This window comes from Ranitomeya variabilis, chromosome 5 (genome assembly GCF_051348905.1).
Source record: "Ranitomeya variabilis isolate aRanVar5 chromosome 5, aRanVar5.hap1, whole genome shotgun sequence".
Lineage (NCBI taxonomy): Eukaryota > Metazoa > Chordata > Amphibia > Anura > Dendrobatidae > Ranitomeya > Ranitomeya variabilis.
In genome coordinates, this window is record NC_135236.1 from 246903363 (window position 1) to 246928673 (window position 25311).

The window sequence follows — 25311 nt, forward strand, 5'->3', positions numbered from 1 at the left end:
CAGAGATGGGACAATCTTCATCCAGTTATTTCCAGGGGAGAGCCGGGATAACCTGCATCCAGCTATTTACTGGGGGAGATGGGATAATCTGCATCCAGTTATTTAGAGGGGAGAGACGGGATAATCTGCATCCAGCTATTTAAAAGGGAGAGATAGGATTATCTGCATCCAGCTATTTACATGGTAGATACTGGATAATCTGCAGCCAGCTATTTAAAGGGGAGAGACCGGACAATGTGCATCCACATATTTAGGGGCACAGAGTTGGGATAATCTGCATCCAGTTATTTAAAGGGGAGAGACAGGATTATTTGCATCCAGCTATTTACATGATAGATACTGGATAATCTTCATCCAGCTATTTAGGGCAGAGAGATGGGATAATCTGCATCAAGTTATTTACTAGGGGAGATGGGATAATCTGCATCCAGCTATTTAGAGGGGAGAGATGAGATAATCTGCACCCAGCTATTTACTGGGAAGAGACGGGATAATCTGCATCCAGCTATTTAGAGGGGAGAGATGGGATAATCTGCATCCAGCTATTTACTGGGAAGAGACGGGATAATCTGCATCCAGCTATTTAGGGGGGGAGAGATGGGATAATCTGCATCCAGCTATTTACTGGGAAGAGACAGGATAATCTGCATCCAGCTATTTAGAGGGGAGAGATGGGATAATCTGCATCCAGCTATTTACTGGGGAGAGATGGGATAATCTGCATCCAGCTATTTACTGGGAAGAGACGGGATAATCTGCATCCAGCTATTTAGAGGGGAGAGATGGGATAATCTGCATCCAGCTATTTACTGGGGAGAGATGGGATAATCTGCATCCAGCTATTTCCTGGGAAGAGACGGGATAATCTGCATCCAGCTATTTAGGGGGGAGAGATGGGATAATCTGCATCCAGTTATTTTCTGGGAAGAGACAGGATAATCTGCATCCAGCTATTTAGAGGGGAGAGATGGGATAATCTGCATCCAGCTATTTACTGGGGAGAGATGTGCAGCGCCCCAGAGTCCTGGTCGTTGCAGTACTGTGGCTCCGCCACTAAGGGGAGCCATGGTACGTCTGATGGCACTGAAGGAGTTCATCTGACCAGGTATCACAGACACCAATACATTTCACCGCCGGGCCTCCAGGGGGAGCTAAGGGTTCTATTCATTAGGCCACTCCTCACATACTGGTAAAACTGGGGGTCAGGCAGGAAGTTAGGTAGAAAGCTGACTGGGTTGGAACCAGGCAACACCTTGTGGCAGAGGGTGTTGTGGGGGAAAGATTCGGTAGGGCCCCTGTCAGGGGTGGGATCCTGACAGAGGCTTGGCAATTGGACAGAACATATCGGGACCGTGCCTGCTCAGCATAGCGGCGGTGCCCAAGGAAGGATTAGAAGCGAGATAGATTGTGCTGAGTGAGAAACGAGATCAAAGCAACAAGGAGAATACCAGTAGGAGTCGTGCTGTAAGACCGAGGCAACATCCTACTGAGGCGCAACAACCGGTGGCCGGAACGCCGAAGGAAGTATTTCTTTATACAGCTTCAGGCAATACTTCGAACCTACGGCAGGACAGTCAGTCTCAGGCGGGCTGTCTCACCTAAATCACCTATGCAGTCTTGGGGGGCAACTTGTGGAGAGGGGCGACTCTAGGGTCCCGGAAGAGCTCCGAGCCTACCCGTCAAACGGGTGCCGTCCTAACCGTAACACCAGGGAGGGACGGAGGATTAGCAGAACATCATCTAATCGTGTTGTGAGGGAACTTAAGAAACAGACACAACAGTTGTGGGGACTTTTCGTAAGCACAGCAGGGAAGGACCGTAACACATAGCGCTAGAAGGAAGGCACAGATTTCCACCTGCAAAGAGAACTCTGGAGGTGCCATTGGACCGGCCGGACTTGCGCAGCCTGGTGATCCGGATTCCGGACTGAGGACCCAGAGATCTTCAGTAAAGAGGTAAAGAGACTGCAACCTGGTGTCCTCGTTATTTACTGCACCGCACCACCACCACTATCCACATCTACCACTTACTGCGCGCCCCCCTCGGCAGGGTCACGGATCGGGCCTAGCCACCGTGACAACCCCAGAACCAGAGACCCAGAGGCCCGGTCCCGGGTTCCCTACTCGGCCCTGCGGCAGTGGGGGCGCTGCAGATGGTATAATCTGCATCCAGCTATTTAGGGCAGAGAGATGAGAAAAATTGCAGCCAGCTATATACAGGGGAGAGACGGGACAATCTGCATCCAGCTACTGTAGTTACATGGTAGATAATGGATAATCTGCATCCAGCTATTTACTGGGGGAGATGGGATAATCTGCATCCAGTTATTTAGAAGGGAGAGATGTGTTAATCTGAATCCATCTTTTTACAGGGGAGAAATTGGATAATCTGCATCCAGCTACTCTATTTCGGGCAGAAAGACGGGATAATCTGCATCCAGCTATTTAAAGGGGAGAAATGGGACAATCTGCATCCAGATATTTAGGGCAGAGAGATGGGATAATCTGAATTCAGTTATTTACTAGGGGAGATGGGATAATCTGCATCTAGCTATTTACTGGGAAGAGATGGGATAATCTGCATCCAGCTATTTACTGGGGAGAGATAGGATAATCTACATCCAGCTATTTACATGGTAGATACTGGATAATCTGCATCCAGCCATTTAAAGGGGAGAGACGGGACAATCTGCATCCAGATATTTAGGGCACAGAGATGGGATAATCTGCACTCAGTTATGTACTAGGAGAGATGGGATAATCTGCATCCAGCTATTAAGAAGGGAGTGATGGGTAATCTGCATCCAGCTATTTACTGGGAAAAGACGGGATAATCTGCATCCAGCTATTTACTGGGAAGAGACGGGATAATCTGCATCCAGCTATTTAGAGGGGAGTGATGGGATAATCTGTATCCAGCTATTTACTGGGTAGAGACGGGATAATCTGCATCCAGCTATTTAGAGGGGAGCGATGGGATAATCTGAATCCAGCTATTTAGAGGGGAGGGATGGGATAATCTGCATCCAGCTATTTACAGGGGAGAGACTGGATTATTTGCACACAGCTATTTAGGGCAGAGAGATGGGATAAATTGCATCCATCTATATACTGGGGAGAGATGGTACAATCTGCATCCAGCTTTTTAGGGTAGAGAGATGGGATAATCTGCATCCAACTATTTACACGGTAGATGCTGAATAATCTGCATTTACAGTAGCTATTTACAGGGGAGAGACAGGATAATCTGCATCAAGTTATTTACTAGGGGACATGGGATAATCTGCACCCAGCTATTTACATGGTAGATACTAGATAATCTGCATCGAGCTATTTAAAAGGGAGAGACGGGACAATCTGCATCCAGATATTTAGGGCAGAGAGATGGGATAATCTGCATATAGCTATTTATGGGGGAGGGATGGGATAATCTGCATCCAGCTATTTCCTGGGGACAGTTGGGATAATCTACATCCAGCTATTTACTGGGGAGAGACGGGATAATCTGCATCCAGCTATTTAGGGCAGAGAGATGAGATCAATTGCATCCAGATATATACAGGGGAGAGTCAGGATAATCTGCATCCAGCTATATACTGGGGAGAGATGGGACAATCTGCATCCAGCTATTTACATGGCAGATACTGGATAATCTGCATCCAGTTATTTAGAGGGGAGAGATGTGTTAATCTGAATCCATCTTTTTATAGGGGAGAAATTGGATAATCTGCATCCAGCTATTTACTGGGGAAAGACGGGACAATCTGCATCCAGCTATTTAATGGGGAGAGATAGGATAATCTGCATCCAGCTATTTAAATGGGAGACATAGGATAAAATGCATCCAGCTATTTACATGGTAGATACTGAATAATCTGCATCCAGTTATTTAAAGGGGAGAGACGGGACAATCTGCATCCAGATATTTAGGGCAGAGAGATGGGATAATCTGCATCCAGCTATTTAGAGGGGAGAGATGAGATAATCTGCACCCAGCTATTTACTGGGAAGAGACGGGATTATCTGCATCCAGCTATATACTGGGGAGAGATGGGACAATCTGCATCCAGCTATTTACATGGTAGATACTGGATAATCTGCATCCAGCTATTTACAAGAGACAGACAGGATAATCTGCATCCAGTTTTTTACTAGGAGAGATGGGATAATCTGCATCCAGCTATTTAGAAGGGAGAGATGGGATGATCTGCATCCAGCTATTTACATGCGAGAGACGGGGTAATCTGCATCCAGCTATTTACAGGGGAGAGATGGGGTAATCTGCATCCAGCTATTTACTAGGGGAGATTGGATAATCTGCATCCAGGTATTTAGAGGGGAGAGATGAGATAATCTGCATCCAAATATTTACATGGTAGACACTGGATAATCTGCATCCAGCTATTTAGAGCAGAGAGACGGGATAATCTGCATCCAGTTATTTACTGGGGAGAGTCTGGATAAACTGCATCCAGCTATGTACAGGTGAAAGTCGGGATAATCGCCATCCAGTTATTTACAGGGAAGAGATGGGATAACCTGCATCCAGCTATTTACTGGGGAGAGACGTGATAATCTGCATCCAGCTATTTATAGGAAAGCGATTTGATAATCTGCATCCAGCTATTTAGAGGGGAGAGAAGGAATAATCTGCATCCAGCATTTTACTGGGGAGAGATGTGATAATCTGCATCCTGCTATTTAGAGGAGAGAGATAGAATAATCTGCATCCAGCTTTTTACAGGGGAGAGATGGGATAACCTGCATCCAGCTATGTGTTGGGGAGAGACAGGATAATCTGCATGAGTCGCCCCGCCTGGGCCGTGGGGTAATCGGTATCAGGTCCTGCGTTCACAGGATGATGTCTCGGTGGCGACCTGGTCCGTGGCCCTGGACGCCCATTTAAAAAGGGAAAGGTCTTTAAAGGGAATGAAGTTTATGTTCGTGACGCCACCTGTGGCATTCGGTCAGTGGGGTCCGACCCTGCTTTAAGGGATCCTCTGGGGTGATGTTATGGCAGCTAGATGGTATAACTTCCCGCAGGTGAAGTATATCCCCAGGGCTCCTGGTGTGTGGATGGTAGATGGTGAATGGCTCAGTAAGGAACGAGGACACAGGGTTGCAGTCTCTTTACCTTGATTACTGAAGACTTCAGGCCGCCACAGTCTAGGGCACCGTATCACAGGGCAGGCAGGGTCCAGCCGGCTTGAAGGCAAGTTAGGAGTCCCCTTATCCAGGTGGAAAACAAAGTCTTCCTCTAGCACCATGGTGGTGTAGTCCCTTACTGCCTATGGCTTCACATAAGGTCCTCACAGATGTTATCTCTCTCTCTCCCCAGATAGGATAGGACGTAACCCGTACGACTGGTGACTTGAGGCAGTTTATAGGGACTCTAGCACACCCCAGCCTCTAAGGGTGTCACCGTGCCTCCTGGGTATTAGGTCGGACAGGTAACTTAGAGTTCAGCTGTCCTGCCGGTCTCTGATGTAAGTCATAGAGGTCCTTACAACCTCGGTGTTTCGGCTACCGGTCTCTGCATCTCAGAAGGAGGCAGCCTGCTCGGGGCTGGTCTCCCCCTGATATTCGCTCCTGTACTTTTCTCTCCAGCACATTCACTGCAATCAATTCGGCTTTCTAAATGTCTCTTTCCGGGAACTGTTGCACTGCGGCTACACAGCTCCATAAACCCTCCTCTGCCTCAGACTGATCCAGTCTGTTTCCTGGCAAGAACTGTCTCCCTTTCCCTACAGACTACCAGATATATATATATATGTATATATATATATATATATATATATATATATATATGGAGTCACCTAGTAAATAGGATCAAAAGCTCCCCCTGGTGGCCTGGAGTGTGAATGTGTTGCATGTTTGTGGTACCTGGTTACAGTTATCTGTTCTTGCCTTCAAGTGTAACATCACTCTGCCCATGAGGAAGGCAATGATACTGTGAAGACCAGGACCCTTGGGCATCACATGCATCCAGCTATTCACAGGGGAGAGACAGGATAATCTGCATCCAACTATTTACAGGGGAGAGATGGGATAAACTGCATCCAGCTATTTACAGGTGAGAGAGGAGTAAATGTGCATCCAGCAATTAACAGGGAGAGACAGGATAAACTGCATTCAGCTACTCACACGGGATAGTGGCGATAATCTGCATCCAGCTATTTCCTGGGGAGAGACGGGATAATCTGCATACAACTATTCAGAGGGGAGAGACGGGATAATCTGCATACAGCTATTTACACAAGAGAGGCTGGATAATCTGCATCCAGCTATTTACTGGGGAGAGAAGGGATAATCTGTATCCAGCTATTTACAGGGGAGAGATGGGATATTCTGCATCCATTTATTTACAGGGGAGAGATGGGATAATCTGCATTCAGCTACGGTATTTACAGGAGAGAGATGAGATAATCTGCATCCAGCTATTTACGAGTGAGAGACAGTAATGCGGATCAGCTATTTACTGGGGAGAGATGGGATAATCTGCATCCAGCTGTTTACAGGGGAGAGGCGGGATAATCTGCATCCAGCTATTTACAGGTGAGAGACAGAATAATCTGCATACAGCTATTTTGAGCCCAGAGATGGGATAATATCCATCCAGCTACTTACAGGGGAGAGACTGGACAATCTGCATAACCCAATTTAAAGGGACGAGATAGGACAATCTGCATCCAGCTATTTAGAGGGGAGAGATGCGATAATCTGCATCCAGCTATTTACAGGTGAGACAGGAGTAAATGTGCATCCAGCAATTTACAGGGGAGAGACAAGATTATCTGCATCCAGTTATTTACAGGGGAGAGATGGGATAATCTGCATCCAGCTATTTACTGGGGATAGACGGGATAATCTGCATCCAGCAAGCGCAAATATGCAGCCAACGGCATACAGGCCACACTGCTAAATTCACAAATTCTCGACTGCTTGCACTTGAAATGTTGCCTTTTAGGCTTGTGGAGACAAAAGCTTTCCGCTACTTAATGGCGGTGGCCATCACAAGGTACTCGGTCCCCAGCTGCCACTATTTCTCCCTGTGTGCCATTCCCGCATTGCAAAAGCACATGTCCCACAACATTAGCCATGCCCTCAACAATGCAGTTACTGGGAAAGTCCACCTAACCACGGACACATGGACAAGTGCTTGTGGGTAGGGATGGTACATCTCGCTGATGGCACACTGGGTTAACATAGTGGAAGCCGAGAGCCAGTCGGAACTTGAGGTGGAACACGTCCTCCCTGCACTGAGAATTGTGGGCCCTAGGTCAATCAGGGTTGCCCCACAGTCTACAGCTCCTGCACCTCCTCCTCCTCCTCTTCAGCCTCAATCTCCGAAATATCCACATCAGTCACAAGCTGGAAGCACTGCTGCACTGCCTCAGCCAAGCTGCAACAGGCTGTGCTGAAGCTAATATGCTTAGGTGACAAACCACACAATGCTGAAACGTTTTGGACAGCTCTGAAAATGTAAGAGGAAGAACAAGATTGGGTATACCTTTCTCACATCGGTTCCGGAACTACCAGGACTGTCACCAATGTTGCAGGGGGGAAGATTTTCAAACAAGGGCCAGCCCTCTCATGTGACTGCAGTAGGCAGGGCCGTGTTAAAAAGCACTGCACGCAGGAAGAGGGCTGGAGTTCAGGTGGGAAAGCTAAGCAGACAGTTGGGTGCAGTGTCGGCTGTGAAAGCAGAGCATCTCTTGAGCGCAGGTCAACTTGACAAGATCCCCTGCGAACTGGGGAGGGAGGCAGAAAAGCTAAGTGGACAGTCGGATGCAGTGTCGACCAATGTTGAAGGGGGAAGATTTTCAGACAAGGACCGACCCTTGCATGCGACTGTGGTAGACGGGGCCGTGTTAAAAAGCACTGCACGTGGGAAGAGGGATGGAGTACAGGCGGAAAAGCTAAGCAGACAGTCGGGTGCAGTGTCGACTGTGAAAGCAGAGCATCCCTTGAGCGCAGGCCTACTTGACAGATCCAGTGCATACCGGTCCACTGTAGGTGGACGACAGACTGCCAGTTCCCCGCTAACCTCCGTGCCAGGAGGTGACTCACAGTTGAAACCAGAGACTGTAATGTGCGCGCAGCACAGTGAGAAGCAGGTGACTAGGCCAGAGCCTCTTAGCCAAGTACCTGTATACACCGTGGAGCAAAGCTTTGTTCCTGCAGTTCTTGTACTGGACTGAGCGCAGTATTTGGCATTTGTGAGAGCAGGAATTTCCCTGCACCCTTCAAAGACTCTTCACCCACTCCGTGGATTGGAGCCCTGTGCTCTACAGACACCTCCGAGATGTCACGTGCCACTGTTGTCGGTGCTACCATTGGAGAACCGAGACGCTGCAATCAAGAAGACTACAGACAGATAAGTTTTATTATCTTTGTTTCTTCCTATTGAACTATTGTTCATTCTAGCTCCCAGTTCATCCCTTCTCCTTAACACACCTCCAGTGTCGTGTCACTCCTTGCGCGGAGTATACGTGTTGTTAATAAACCTGTTAACTCTTGATCTGCCTCCTGTCCGTGACTATATCTCACATTCCTGTGATTTCTACAAAAAAGCAGGCAGATCTGTAGCTGTCACAGCTAAACCTACAGCCAGGAATGGTCATGTGTGACAATGGCTGGAACCTGGTGGCCACTCTGAGGCAAGCCGAGCTCACACGTGCCATGCCTGGCCCATGTGCTCAACCTCGTGGTTCAGCGGTTTCTCAAAACCTACCTGGAGCTGCCGGATCTGCTTGTCAAAGTACGCCGCCTGTGTGCCCATTTTAGTAAGTCAGCTACAGCTTCCGCCGCCCTTGCCGTGCACAATCAGCGTTTTCAGCTTCTGGCTCACCGACTGGTGAGTGATGTCACCATGCGTTGGAACTCTACACTGCAGATGTTGGGAAGGATTTGTGAGCAGAAGAGGGCAGATGTTGACTACTATTATCAACAAGGATGTCAGTATTCAGTTCAGACTCCATAAATAAGACCTCAGGAGTGGACATGGATGTCAGACATATGTACTGTCCTCCAAAACTTTGAGGATTCCACCAAGATGGTGAGCAGCGATGACGCCATAATTAGCATCACCATCCCACTTCTCTGTCTTCTGTTATGCTCTCTGCTCACAATCAAAGAGGATGCATTGCAGGTGGAGCACGATGAAATGGAGTAAAAAACCATACAGGGTGATTACACACAGTCCAGCCTCACATCATCTCAATGTAGATTGGGTGACAATGAGGAAGAGGAGGAGGAAGAACAGGAGCTAGTTTCATACGCTATACATGGTACTACCTGCATATCTGTCATACCGTCTCTTCAGCGTGGACGGCCTGAGGACAGATGCGAGGAGGAGGAAGAGGAGGAGGAGAGCATGGTCAGTCATCCTTTTGGGGAGGACATGGAAGTCTTGCCCGTTAGCAGTCTGGCACGCATGGCTGAGTTTATGTTACGCTGCCTTGATCGTGACCCTTGTGTTCTTAAAATTTTGCATGACAGTCATTACTGGTTGGTGACATTTCAAGACCCATGGTACAAGGAGAACTTTCTGTCGCTTACTCCCGAGGCAGACAGGTCTACTAAAGTGGGGCAGTACCAGAAGGCGCTTGTTGCAAATTTTAAAAAATCTCATCTGAAAACGCTGGACACAGATCAATGGACAACCAAGGAGTACAGGCAAGAGAGACACAACTCCAATCCAGCAGAGGCAGGGGAATACTGTCAAAGTTCTGAGAGACTTTTTTCAGATCCTCCCATCGCACAAGCACTGAAGAACGGGGTGCTGTCACAAGGAGTGTAAAGTTTGGGAAGATGCTGAGGCAGTACCTTGCTGACCGTTCCAACGTCCTCTGTGATTCCTTTGTGCCTTATAATTATTGGGTCTCAAAGCTGGATACGTGGCATGAACTGACTCTCTACGCCTTGGAGGTCTTGGCCTGCCCTGCCGCTAGCGTTTTGTCAGAGCACGTTTTTAGTGCTGCTGGTGGAATTAAGACTAATAAGCGCATCCACCTGTCAACTGAAAATGCTGAAAGGCTGACTCATAAAAATGAACAAGGGCTGGATTGGGACAGACTTCTCTACACCACTGAATGATAGAAGCATAACATAAACTCATATCCAGTGTATTTTGGGGAGGTCTAATCCCATGCACCTCTTCACACCCACACATGGGTATACGCTTCCTGATTTAGCTATTTGCTATTGTAGTCCTCCTTCTCCTCATCATCATCCACCACCACTAGATCACCAGGGTGACCGTGGTCCGTGATGCAACACCCACATAATTTTTTGAAAGGGTGTTTATGATGCCTGTAACATCATTTTTTATACAGTATGTTGATGTATACCCCCAAGGAGGAAATATTTGTCGGCTCATACACTTGCTGCATGGGCATTACAAATATAGGAGACCCGCTCCTTTGGAATGGGAACAGATATTTATGAGGCCCTCCTCCATGTGTCTTCATCCACCATCACTAAATCACCAGGTTGACCGTGGTCCATGATGCAACACCCACATATTTTTTAAAAGGGTGTTTATGATGCCCATAGCAAAATATTTTATTCAGTATGTTGATGTATACCCACAAGGGGAAATGTTTCTCAGCCCATACACTTACTGCATGGGCATTACAAGTATAAGAGACAGCTCCTTTATAATGGGAACCTTTTTTCATGAGGCCCTCCTCTTCGTCTCTTCAAAGAGGCATTGGAGTGGCTCCAATTTTTTGGCAGCCCTTGCATTCACTGCATAGGCAAACAGTATAGGAGAACCACTTCCTAATAATAGGAAAAAAATGTTATGAGGCCGTCCTCCATGTCTCTTTCATGTGGTATTCAGGTGTGTCCAATTTTGTGGCAGGTTTTGCATTCACTGCATAAGCAAACAGTATGGGTGCCCCACCCCCTTTTGGGCATCTGCCCACTGTTGGGACACCCAGTATTGAGTGGGCTGCTTTCCCACGGTATCTCTCGAGCAGTCTGACCAGTTAATTGGCATTCTGGGGATCACACTGGACAACTCAAGTGAGTACGGGCCTCTGCAGGGAGTGCACAAACTGGTCCATCACCACTCCTATTCTACCATCTGTGCAGGCGTAGAGGACTCTAGCTGCATCCACTTCTGGACCAGGTGCAACAGGTCAACCATTTGGGAGCACGGTGGTTTGCCCCGGTGATACGCCCAACAGGGAACCTACTGTGCCCTGATAGTGATTGTTACTCCCAAGCGTGCAAGAATCTCCATATTTAGTTTGCCATACTCTTTAGCATCCTGCAAGATAAATCATAGTATGCTTTCTGGGGTCCCCATCAAGTATGGCACCAGTACCTCTGCCCACTCCTCTGGCGGGAGTTTCTCCCTCTCGGCAACCCTTTCAAACACAGTGTCACGCTGCAGCTATGCAGGTAGCTGCAAGCTCCACTAGATGACAATAGAGTGGAAGGAGGACAGCACGTCTGCAAGAGCAGACCTGCAGTGCTGCACTGAGGCTACCACCAGGTGGCAGCAGAATAGTCAAACAAGCCGAGTTAAAACCTAGACCGTCACGCAGTACAAAGGGAAAAAACAAGCACAGTGTTAGAAGAGCGCCAGAGGATCAAAACCAGTCCAAAGCAGCAGTACCAAAAGCAAGAGGCAAAGTCAGGTCAAAGCCAAGGCCAAGTCAAACAGGACAGGGAGGAAGAAACAGACATGGGCTAACTCAGAAAGCACAGCAGGACAAATCAGGGAACTACCAGAGTCAGATAATATAACTGACATCGCCTGCAGGATGCAGCAGGAAGAAATAGCAGACCTAAACCCAAAACGAGGCGAGGCAAAGTTAATCCTTGCCATGATCAGACCACGAAAGGGCAGACAGGGCTCAAGTTTCAGACTGGATCATGACAGTACCCTCCTCTCAAAGGGGAACCACCGGACCCCCAGGCTTTCAAAGACAACATGCATGAAAAGCCCGAACCAGATGATCAGTATGGACAAATGACGCCAAAACCCAAGATTGCTCCTCAAGACCGTAACCCCACCAATGGACCAAATACTGAAGCGAACTGCGAATCCTCCAAGAGTCGCCAAATCATTCAACTTCATACTCAGTCTGACTGTCCACCGAGACAGGAGGCGGAGGAGGTGGAGACCCAGTAGAAGAAGGTACACATGGCTTAAGAAAGGACTTACAGTATATATTGGGGACCCAAAGCGACGGAGGTAAGCGTAGATGGAAGGAAACTGGATTGACTACTTCAATGATCTCATAAGGACCAAAAAATTTAAGACCCAGCTTAACGGAAGGAACCTTCAGACCTATGTTCCTGGTAGACAACCACACCTTGTCTCCCACCAGCAACTTAGGTCCCACAGATGTGTTATTGTTTTCCCGGAGCCACCGCAATGTTCTTTTAAACCTCCCTCCACACCTCCTCCAACCGTTGGACTGCCGAATCAGCCCCAGGACACCTCGAATCTAGCCTGGAAAATTCATCAAAATGAAAGCCATAGTTACAGAAAAATGGAGAAGACCCGGTGGACTCATTAATCTGATTATTAAATGCGAACTCAGCCACCCACAGGGAGGTGCACCAATCATCTTGCAGAGACGTGGCAAGACACCGCAAAATTTGTTCAAGAGACTGGTTGGTCCTCTCCATCTGCCCCTTGGTTTCAGGATGGCAGGCCGAGGAGAAGGTCAAGTCAATATCCAATTTCTTACAAAATGCCCTCCAGAACTTGGACACATATTGCACGCCTCTATCAGACACCAAATTCAGAGGCACACCATGCAACCGCACAACATGCTCAATAAATAACTTGGATAAAGTTTCCACATTTGGTAGTCCTGCCAACGGTACAAAATGCACCAGTTTACTATATCTGTCAACCATCACACAAATCACAGTCTTGCCATTGGAAGGAGGGAGATCAGTGATAAATTCCATGGACAAATGAGTCCAAGGTCTATCCGGAATTGGCAATGGCACCAGTTTCCAGGCCGGCTGGCTTTGGGAGCTTTTAGCACGGGCACACGTATCACAAGCAAACACAAACACGGCGATGTCAGAAGACATGGAGGACCACCAGAACAGTCTAGCAATAGCTCTCCGGGTAGCCAAGACTCCTGGATGCCCACTAAGAGCAGAGTCATGAAACTCCCGGAGAACCCTCAACTAATACTGAACAGGAACAAAGATCTGATTATCAGGCAATGACATAGGAGCAAGGGACTGAGCCTCACGAATCTCCCGCTGCAACTAGGAGGACACCCCAGCAACGACCACCCCATGCTGAAGTATGAAGGAAGGAGGTTCGGGAGGTGATACCAGGTCGAAACTGCGAGACAAGGCATCGGCTTTGACATTCTTGGAACAAGGCCAAAAGGTGATGGAAAAATGAAAATGTGAAAAAAACGACCACCTCGCCTGTCTAGAAGTTAAGCGCCTAGGTGACTCAATGTAGGACAGGTCCTTGTGGTCCTTAATCACTAATCTGATGAACAGCCCCCTCCAAAAAATGCCTCCATTCTGCAAAAGCCAGTTTGATAGCTAATAACTCCCGATTGCCGACATCATAATTTCTCTCTGCAGAAGAAAATTTCTTGGAGAAAAAAGCACAAGGTCTTAAGTTGGGCAAAGTAGAGGGCCCCTGAGATAACACTGCCCCCACCTCCGATGCTTCTACCTCAACAATGTATGGTTCAGACGGATCGGGCTGGACCAATACAGGAGCAGATATGAAACATTTTTTTAAAGAAGAAAAGGCTGTAACTGCCGGGACCGACCAGTTTTTAAGATCAGCCCCCTTACGAGTGAGATCAGTGAGAGGCTTGACCACCTGAGAAAACCCTTTAATAACTTTACGATAGTAATTAGCAAACCCCCCAAAACACTGGAGACCTTTAAGGTATTTGGGTTGCACCCAATCAGCAATGGCCTGTACCTTTCCAGGGTCCATGTGAAACCCCTTAGCAAACAGAATGACCCCCAGAAAAGACAGTTCTTGGACAAAAAATACACATTTCTCAGGTTTAGTGAACAAGTTTTCCCATAGCCTCTGAACAACTGCACGCAGATGACCCATGTCAAATTCCTTGTCAGAGGAAAATACCAGGATGTCATCTAAATATATCACCACAAAGCACCCAATGAAGTCAGAAAAAACATTATTAATGAAATCCTGAAACATGGCTGGCGCATTAGTGAGACCAAAGGGCATAACCAAGTTTTTAAACAAACCTTCAGATGTGAGAAATACTGTTTTCCACTCATCCCCCTCCCGAATCCGGATAAGATTATACGCTCCACGGAGGTCTAACTTGGAAAACCACTTAGTCCCAGACAATTGAAAAGATCAGGGATCAGAGGCAATGGGTAGGTATTTCTCAACCTAATCTTATTAAGTTCCCGAAAGTCGAGGAAAGGGCGTAAACCACCATCTTTTTTCTTAGCAAAAAAGAATCCAGCAGCCACAGAGAAGATAGAGGGATAGATGTGTCCTTTATGTAAACTTTGAGAGACCTACTCTTTCATAGTGGAACGTTCCGGACTGGAAAGATTGTACAGACGAGCCTTGGGCAATTTAGAACACGGAACGAGATTGATAGCACAATCATAGAAGTGATGTGGTGGCAAAATCTCAGCCTCTTTTTTGGAGAACACATCCTTAAAATCTCTCAGGTACTCTGGAATACCCTCTAGATTAACGGACGACACCAGTACAGGAGAAAGACAACCTTTAGAACAATTAGGACCTCATTTCACAATATCCCGAAATTCCCAGTCAATAACAGGATCTTAACTAGATGGCAATAGAGTGGAAGGAGAACAGCACGTCTGCAAGTGCAGTGCTGCAGTGAGGCTACCACCAAGTGGCAGCAGAATAGTCAAACAAGCCGAGTCAAAATCTAGACCCTCACGCAGGGAAAAAACAAGCACAGTGTCAGTGAAGTGTCAGAGGGTCAAAACCAGTCCAAAGTAGCAGTACCAAAAGCAAAAGGCAAAGTCAGGTCAAAGCCAAGGCCGAGTAAAACACCGGGAAATCCCAAAACAAGGGGAAACACTAAGATGGGACAGACAGGGAGGAAGGAACAGAGACAGGCTAAGTTAGAAAGCGCAGCAGGACAAATCAGGGTACTACCAGAGTTAGATACTCACACCGTAGGCAGAAAATAACAAGCACAGTGTTAGAAGAGTGCCAGAGGATCAAAACCAGTCCAAAGCAGCAGCACCAAAAGCAAGAGGCAAAGTCAGGTCAAAGCCAAGGCTGAGTCAAACAGGGCAGGGAGGAAGAAACAGACAAGGGCTAAATCAGAAAGCGCAGCAGGACTAATCAGGGAACTGTCAGAGTCAGATAATATAACTGACATCACCTGCAGGACACAGCAGGAAGAAATAGCAGACCTGAACCCAAAACGAGGCCAGGCAAAGTTAACCCTTGCCATGATCAGACTGGGAAAGGGCAGACAGGGCTCCAAACCCAGACTGGATCATGACACAACAATGCAGTTCTCCAATGCACGTTGTTCAGCTTCAACAATGTAATTCTCCACAGCAAGTTTTTCAGCCTCAACAATGTAATTCACTGCAGGTTCTTCAGCTTCAAAATTGCAATTCTCCAGTGCAGGTTCTTCAGCCTCATGACTGCAATTCACTGCCGGGTCTTCAGTCTCAACTCTGCAATTCTCTATTGTAGATTCTTCAGCCTCAACACTGCAATTCTCCACTGCAGGTTCTTCAGGCTTAACACTGCAATTCTCAAATGCAGGTTCATCAGCCTCAAAACTGCAATTCGCCAATGCTGGGTCTTCAGCCTCAATATTGTAATTCACCATTGCCAGGTCTTCAACCTCAAAACTGCAATTCATTACCCTGGAAAGGATGTTCCTTAACATATTTTCCAGGAAAATCCATTTTAGTTTTGTTTTTGTATGTTTTATTGTTAGTCTGTAAAAGTGGTGTGAGACTCTGATAACATTTTTCACAGCAGTGACTTGGGAGTGTGATATATGTGATGCAGTAACCCCTGTAACAGGTAGGGGGCGCTGCATGGTCTCCCCGGGATGTGCACGGAGTTGTATTGAGGCCGTGAGAATTGACCTGCAGTGATGTCAGGATCACGTGACCAGCCCATGTGATCCATTACTGTGGGTGTGGTTACAGGTACATAACGTGACCAGGGTGTGGGTCACATGTTCCTGTGTGGTTCCAGTGTTGGACCTGAAGGGTCCAAGTGCAAAATCCCTGAGGGAGTTCCTGAGGGCTCGGTGTGTTCCTGTGTTGGAAGCCTGGGAAGAGGCTTCCTGGAAAGCACCTGCTGGCGTGGGAGGTCCTAGGAGGAGGACCGGATCCCGGAGCAGTGCACAGTGGAACTGGGGAAGCTACAATCCTTCAGTGGCTCTGGACTGACTAGTGTGTGCCGGCCAGGCAAGTTGGTGATCCCTGTAAGGCAGCTTACCCGGAGGTGTGGACTGGCAAGGAGTCAGCAGGTGGAGCCGGAGCTCCCGTCAGGTATCGTACAGGCCGGTAGTGCTTGTGAAGTTCTATGAACTGTGTGGTCTCCCTTGGGAACTGGTTAAGGGGGGACCAGCGTGATTAAGAGACTGTGACCCAGAGTCGTATGTGCTGTTTGCGACTTGGGACATTGGTGAAGTGTACGGCGTACGGACACCCTGGTAACTGGGCGAAGTGAGAGGCCCAGCACGTTAGTGTCCGTGAGGCAAAGCCGTACACTGAAGTGTTCGAAGCTGCAAGTTAATATCACCGGTTGGTGCCTGTTGTGTTTCATGAGATGTCCATAATGAACTGTGCGTAACCCGGTTTATGAGGCTTAATAAACCGCATGGACTGCTTTGTTTTAAAAACCCGTGCCCGTGTGCTTGAATATCGCGGCCAAGTGAGTGTCCCCCAACACACTCAGTAGGAATAGTCTTACATTTGGTGGAGAATTTTGGCAACGATCCAGCACGCACACGTGGAGTTGATTGCTGTAACTCGGCGGGGTTACGAAGCTGACAAGCGTCTGGCTGTAACTCGGCGGGGTTACGAAGCTGACAAGCGTCTGGCTGTAACTCGGCGGGGTTACGAAGCTGACAAGCGTCTGGCTGTAACTCGGCGGGGTTACGAAGGGGACAAGCGGCATCCTGTGGATTGGCGGGTCCACAAAGTCGGCGGTGGAGCCTGGTGGAGCGTGGCTGCAGTGGCGGCAAGAGGTTCCACAGCAGGCGGAGCTGCAGTGACTTGTGGTTGGCAGCACCTGGAGGTGCCGGTTGTATGTGACTACAGCGGGAGCTGGGGCAGTACCAGCAGGAGCTGGCAAAGTGACATAGAGGAAAAAAATAAATAAATTTTTTTTTTTCCTTTCAGGTTGTGCAGCCTCTTAAAGGGCCAGTACAAGCCCAGAGACAAAGGGGTGTACTGTATGAACTGGGGCCTGAGTGCCGTGGGGGAGTCCACGGGGTGTATCCCAGGGAGGGGAGTATCCCTAATAGTGAGCGGTGGCCCAAACGGGGATGGTTGCCCAAAAGGGGGCGGAGACCCAAAAAGGGGCGGTAACCCGAATAGGGGTAATGGCCCAAAAAGGGGTGGAATCCCGAAGGGGGGCTGAATCCCGAACCAGGGTGGTGTCAAAAAGCACAGCACTTGCCCAAAAAGGGGGCGGAGCCAAAAAAGGGGCGGCAATCAGTGAGGAGTCACGACTGTGTCCTTTTTGGCTGGATGGAGTGTGTGTGCAGGGGTTGATGGACCCGGAGAGAGAAGCATCTTTGCTGAGAACCCTTCCAGGGAATTCTGTGTCACCTGGCGACACTAAACGTCTTCAGGTAGCCACTCTCTATGTTGTCGCAGCTGGGGTTTCCACATACCATGAGGTGGCTGTAGTCCCGGACTTGCCGTGTCCTATGGTAATAGGACAAGATTTGGAAGTATTCTGGGAAAAGGGTGACGTGTTTGTGGATATAATGTGGATGGGAGGTAGTAATGTTGAGAATGCGCCCCCTAGAGTTGACAGTCCTAAGGTAGGCCTGACCAAGGGAAAAGGTGCGACTACCCAACTAACTGACCTGACGTCACCTGAAGTATGCCACAATACGACTGGTAGTGGTCTGGTGGATAAAACAAGTGGAGCTGACACCCAGACAGAGAGTGACTTGCGGGGTCATCGTACTGTGGAGTGTGACACAGACTCTGGGGGTCAATGTGACAAGTCGTGGAAAGTGTCAAGCGCATGTGCCATGGTGACAGGTGGAGGACGGGGTCCAGGACCTGTGGTAACGGGTGGAGGACGGGGTCCAGGACCTGTGGTAACGGGTGGAGGACGGGGTCCAGGACCTGTGGTAACGGGTGGAGGACGGGGTCCAGGACCTGTGGTGACGATTGGTGGTGACTCTCATTCAGACGGTGATACCAGTGGAAAAGAGTGTAATAAGGTTGACTCAGGCAATTCTTCCTCCCGTCGCCGGAGACGTAAAAGAGCCAAAGGGGCTGAGCCGGTTGTTCCGTGTGAGGAATTGACGGAAGATGCTGAGGACCTGGGGTGTATGAAGTACTCTGAAGTCCCAGGGAAAAGGGACGAACCTAATGATGTCACCGCTGAGACCCAAGAGAGGGCCGACCCTGACAGTGCAGAGTTGGAAGGTGCAGAAGTGGAGGAGGCCACCAAGGAAATGGTGCCGGAAGTAAATACCTCCTCAAGTGATGGATGTTTCACCAATCCAGAGGATGGGAGAAGCGAAATAGAATTGGTTATAGAGACGGTGAACGACCATGTCGAACGAGAAAGGGTCCTGAGACAAGCGGTTGAGCGCAGAGTGGATGAGCTGGAGAAGGAAGTCTCTGAGCTCAGAGGCCACCTGTTCAGATGGCAAAGTGTGTATCAGACCCTAAAGGAAGACATTGTAGTGCTTAAAGAAGCACTAAAAGGCCCTCTACAAGGAAAAGAGGTGGTGGTCGCAGACTTCTCGTGCCAGTACCAGAGTGGTAATGAGAGTAAAGCTGAAGAGGAGTTGGCGCTAAAAGCAGAACAAGATGGTCACCCGGTTGTGACAGGTGTCTTGATGGAAAGGTCCATGGCAAGGCAGGAGCCATCTGTTCTTGAAGGAAGTGAGACTCTGCTCTTCAAGTGCGTGATAGATGTACCCGTAGAGGCGCAAGATGCATGTACCCGCGAGGGTGTGCATGAGGCCTTTAAAAAGGCAGTGGAAGCGTGTAGTGTGCACTGGGCACTGGAGACGAAACAGTTGGTGGTACTGTCTACTAAAGAAGTCACAGTGAAGAGGGTGGCTGTCCTGAGGGACATGCACCTACGGTGCCTCCGCACGAAACAGAGGGTCCTGTTGGGGAATGGTGAGGCCACTCGTTGTTTGGAGCAAGCCAGGAAAGCTCAAAGTCGTCTGGGCTTGGTAGAGGACACAGTCCAAGTGCCCAGAGCTCTGGTAGCGAAGCTCATTGGCCGATTTGGAAAAGCGATGCAGGAGATGGTGGATGTGTCCGGTGTGAAGAGACTGAGGATTCCGGCTGAAGACGAGGCCCAGGTGGGTGAAGATGGAATGGTGTCATTCCTGATTGTCGGGTCCAAGGAGAGTCTAGCGAATATCCGGATGCTCCTGAGGTATCGCGTGGCCTACCTGATAGAAATAGAGCAGCTAAGACTGTACAGACGGCAGGTCAATCAACAGCTGCAGAACATAAGGTGGCGGCCGCCTTCTTCCCAAGGAAAAGGAAACAAAAAGGACATGTACAGTAGTAGACGTAGTGATGGAGGGTCAGGCTCTGATCAGTTGCTAGTCTCGACTGTAAGTGGGACTAATGTCCGTACCAACCGTGGGTGGCGACCCTGGAGAGAAAGGTCGAGTAAAGAGACAAACTTGACTAAAGGTTTGGTGACACGGACAGACTGTAACTTAAGGGCCAAAGCTCAAGGCCTACATGTTGACCGCTGGGGGCGGGGTAAACTCAACAACTGGATGGGTCTGTGTGATGCTCAAAACCGACTGAGACAGTTCTCTCGACAGGTAGGGCAAGGCAACGGGCGTGACATATCCCGTGATCCCACGTGTATGACAGGTGTTCAACCCTACAGGTGTGAACAGAGGGGGGGGATATGTGATATATGTGATGCAGTAACCCCTGTAACAGGTAGGGGGCGCTGCATGGTCTCCCCGGGATGTGCACGGAGTTGTATTGAGGCCGTGAGAATTGACCTGCAGTGATGTCAGGATCACGTGACCAGCCCATGTGATCCATTACTGTGGGTGTGGTTACAGGTACATAACGTGACCAGGGTGTGGGTCACATGTTCCAGTGTTGGACCTGAAGGGTCCAAGTGCAAAATCCCTGAGGGAGTTCCTGAGGGCTCGGTGTGTTCCTGTGTTGGAAGCCTGGGAAGAGGCTTCCTGGAAAGCACCTGCTGGCGTGGGAGGTCCTAGGAGGAGGACCGGATCCCGGAGCAGTGCACAGTGGAACTGGGGAAGCTACAATCCTTCAGTGGCTCTGGACTGACTAGTGTGTGCCGGCCAGGCAAGTTGGTGATCCCTGTAAGGCAGCTTACCCGGAGGTGTGGACTGGCAAGGAGTCAGCAGGTGGAGCCGGAGCTCCCGTCAGGTATCGTACAGGCCGGTAGTGCTTGTGAAGTTCTATGAACTGTGTGGTCTCCCTTGGGAACTGGTTAAGGGGGGACCAGCGTGATTAAGAGACTGTGACCCAGAGTCGTATGTGCTGTTTGCGACTTGGGACATTGGTGAAGTGTACGGCGTACGGACACCCTGGTAACTGGGCGAAGTGAGAGGCCCAGCACGTTAGTGTCCGTGAGGCAAAGCCGTACACTGAAGTGTTCGAAGCTGCAAGTTAATATCACCGGTTGGTGCCTGTTGTGTTTCATGAGATGTCCATAATGAACTGTGCGTAACCCGGTTTATGAGGCTTAATAAACCGCATGGACTGCTTTGTTTTAAAAACCCGTGCCCGTGTGCTTGAATATCGCGGCCAAGTGAGTGTCCCCCAACACACTCAGTAGGAATAGTCTTACAGGAGTCAGAAATGCTTCAGGGGTCTTCCCAATGCTGTTTTCATGTCATTTGAGCATTGTTCCCGTCGATTTCCACAATTTCTAGTCCCTCTAAAGACAGTGTGTGGTAAAAATGCTCAAGTTTCCCATAGACTTACATTGGGCTTGTTGCTCTGGTTGAGCACACGAGCATTACAATATACTCAACCTGAGCAACGAGCACCCAAGCATTTTAGTGTTCATCCATCACTTGTCAGAACCAGTAAATCGTATGACAGGCAAACAAATAGGATAAAAATGTAAAACATACAACAATACGTATTTGCTTTGAAGAACATTGTTAGTTTACACAGAACATAAAGAGCAGCACAGTGGCTCAGTGGTTAGCACTGCAAGGCTGTGATTCTTGGTTCAAATCCCACCAAAGACAGCATCCGCCAGGAGTTTGTATGTTCTCCCTGTGTTTGCGTGAGTTTCCTCCCACACTCCAAAGACATACAGATAGGAAATTAAGATTGTGACCCTCATTGGGGACAGCGATGATAATGCATGTAAAGTGCTGAGGAATATGATATTGATAAGCAAAGGATAATAAACAATATAAGTTGCCCAAAACGTTGTGTGCTTTTAAGTACTCGTATGTTGTACAGATCCTGAGATGTTTGCTCTATATTTCAGAGCACAGTTACAGTATATTCACAATTCTGATAGTTATTATTGAAGACATTCAACAAGCTTATGGACAATTGAACCAATAAGGTTAAATGCACATAGTACGTATTTGGTACAGATTTCTAAACAGAAAAATCTGCAGCATAATAAATTACAAGCTAAGTGCATGAGACTTAAAAAAAACATAAGTTAAACATTGCTTGGCAGATATTTAAAGGGAATCTGTCACCTACTTTTTCATATATAAGCTTTGGCCACCGCCATCAGGGGCTTAGCTACAGCATTCTGTAATGGGGTCCGGTGTGGTCCGGTTCGATGGGCGTCACGATCCGGGTCCAGCGCCTCCCATGTTCATATGATGATGTCCTCTTCCTTGCTTCCTGTCGCGGCTGCTGCGCAGGCGTACTTTATCTGCACTGTTGAGGTCAGCGTAAAGTACTGCTGTGCGCAGGTGCCGGGCTTCTCGGACCTTTCTCCGCATCTGCGCACTGCAGTACTTTGCTCTGCCCTCAACAGGGCAGATAATGTATGTCTGCGCAGGAGCCGCAACAGGAAGCAAGGAAGAGGATGTCATCGCATAAAGATGGGAGGCCACCCCTGGTGAGTATAATCTAAAGGCCCCGTCTCACATAGCGAGATCGCTGCTGAGTCACAAGTTTTGTGACGCAACAGCGACCTCAGTAGCGATCTCGCTATGTGTGACACGTACCAGCGATCAGGCCCCTGCTGTGAGATCGCTGGTCGTGTCGGAATGGCCTGGACCGTTTTTTGGTCGTTGAGGTCCCGTTGACATCGCTGAATCGGTGTGTGTGACACCGATCCAGCGATGTCTTCACTGGTAACCAGGGTAAACATCGGGTTACTAAGCGCAGGGCCGCGCTTAGTAACCCGATGTTTACCCTGGTTACCAAAAAAACCAAACAGTACATACTCACCATCTGATGTCCATCAGGTCCCTTGCCGTCTGCTTCCTGCTCTGACTGAGATCCGGCCGTACAGTGAGAGCACATCACAGCAGTGACGTCACCGCTGCGCTCTCCTCTCAGTGTACGGCGGCACTGTCAGAGCAGGAAGCAGACGGCAAGGGACCTGACTGACATCAGATGGTGAGTATGTACTGTTTGTTTTTTTGGTAACCAGGGTAAACATCGGGTTACTAAGCGCGGCCCTGCGCTTAGTAACCCGATGTTTACCCTGGTTACCCGAGTGCTGCAGGGGGACTTTGGCATCGTTGAAGACAGTTTCAACGATGCCGAAGTCGTTCCCCTGATCGTTGGTCGCTGGAGAGAGCTGTCTGTGTGACAGCTCCTCAGCGACCACACAACGACTTACCAACGATCACGGCCAGGTCGTATCGCTGGTCGTGATCGTTGGTAAATCGCTATGTGAGACGGGGCCTTTACTTGTTTTTCTTATCTTCCAGGTTACATTGGGGGCTTATCTACAGCATTACACAATGCTGTAGATAAGCCCCTGATGGCGGTGGCCAAAGCTTATATACGAAAAAGTAGGTGACAGATTCCCTTAAAGTTGCATGTCACTCCTTTCAGTCTTATTCTTATGAATTCACCCTATTCTTGTATAAAATAAAGCTTAAAAATGTAAGAGATAGGCAAATACAGTGCTCAAAAAGTCAAACTAATATTATTTCAATGATGTATTCGATCCATGATTTAGGTCAATCAATCCTTTACTACTGAATTTAGTTACTACCCAGAATACACATACTGTTATTGCAGAAAAAAAAGGTTTTCCGCTATTGATCTCATTTTTAGCTCTTACCTGAGACTCAGTAGATGGTTACTCTGTGAATATCAGTAATAATTGCATGTAAAATGCTCACAAAGAATCCGTGTCGGAGACCAAAATCTTCTATTTAAATATTATAAGACAAACACATATTTATATGTAGAGCAGCCATACAGGATCTAGGATCATCTGGACTGCATGTGACTCCCTAAAATAAATATCTGCTAACAGGAATATTCTCATCATAATCCAGTTTATGGCATGCTCAACTAAAAGAACTCTTAAAGGGGCTGGCAATTACTCAGACAACCCCTTCTCAATCACCCAAGCAAAATAATAACACCTATACCTCTGGTGCCTGCACTGTTCCTGCAGTTTTGGCTTTGGCTCTCAATAGTGATCACGCGATCCCTCCAGCTAGTCCGTGTCCGCTCACTTCTCCATGAGGCTTAACTGACATTTGTAGGCAGTGAGAATGAGAAGGCAGCAACAGCTTTGGCTTCCTCTGGATGTCCGTACTTACGAAAGACAAGAGAGTGAAGTGGCCACTGACTAGCCCCAGAGATTGTGTAACATAATGTCACATAAGCTTCGGGAGCGACAGTGCTGCTGGGACGGCACCTGAATCAGAGCTGAGTATAACTGCTATTATTTTGATTAGCGGAAGAATAGCTATTGGAAACAGGATATCCGAGTAGGGGACAACCCCTTTTCAGGATACTCTGACATCAGAGATTTTTTAGCATTGTCTTGCAAATAACGTCATGAATTTTCTGAGTGCTCCACAAGCTTTTTTGGCATCTGTTTTTGTCATATACTTTTAAAATGTATTTTTTTTGTAACAGTGTGCTGTCTTTTATTTATACTGAAGATTTTATCACCAGGATATTATCACTAATTGAGCTCACACGAGCCCTAGTCTGACTCCGCCACCTCTTGTGATAAGCAGCTCACTGTCTATAACTATGTACATAGAGAGCCTGGAGTGGGCAGGGATAGCTTTCTCAACTCTGCTTCATACTACGGCTAAAAATGCTGATTGTGTCAGAAGCACTGCATCCAGTAAACTAACAGATATATTGCTGGAATCAGGGTCTCTTTTTCCACATTATGCTGCTCTCAGATGAAGTAGCAAAAACCTGCTGACAGATTCCATTTAAAACCTCATTCTGACATCTGTGATTTTTAACTTACAGGTGTTTCTCACAAAATTAGAATATCATGAAAAAGTTCATTTATTTCAGTTCTTTAATACAAACAGTAAAACTCATATATTATATAGAGTGATTACTTGCTTGGGGCACCTTTTGCATCAATTACTGCATCACTACAGTGTGGCATGTAGGCAATCAGCCTGTGGCACTGCTGAGGTGTTATGGAAGCCCATGTTGCTTTGATAGCAGCCTTCAGCTCGTCTGCATTGTTGGGTCTGGTGTCTCATGTTCCTCTTGACAATACCCCATAGATTCTCTATGGGGTTAAGGTCAGGCGAGTTTGCTGGCCAATCAAGTACAGTGATACTGTTGTTTTTAAGCCAGGTATTGGTACTTTTGACAGTGTGGACAGAAGGACACTACCCGTAACCAAGGAAACAACCGTTCTAACCCTACATTGAAGGTAATTAATTTGTCTGAGATACCATTGTCTGTTGATCATATTTCAGTTTTGAGTCATGGTCTGTCTTTTTCCCCTGCCTCAAGTTTTGACAGATTTTCAGTGGTTAAGGACTTATATCTGTTTGCCAGGAAGTTAACTTTTAAGAAAATGTACTATAAAGAAGAGGAGGCCTCTACGTTACCGATACTATCTGACACACAAGTCCTTGGGATTTTGGAGGACTTAGAAGGGGAATCGGAAGAACACCATAAAGGCAAGTATCCTAGTCATGTCCTTCCT

General features: G+C 47.9%; 1 protein-coding gene across 1 annotated transcript in view; it reads right to left on the reverse strand.

Moving 5' to 3' along the window:
* Positions 1–23544, reverse strand: part of LOC143775622 (long-chain fatty acid transport protein 2-like) — a 370792-nt gene extending 347248 nt beyond the window's left edge. The window contains exon 1 of the mRNA XM_077263969.1: positions 23449–23544. The gene's annotated coding sequence lies outside the window, so the exon portion shown is untranslated. The remainder of the gene's footprint in view (positions 1–23448) is intronic.
* Between the last annotated feature and the right edge of the window lie 1767 nt (positions 23545–25311).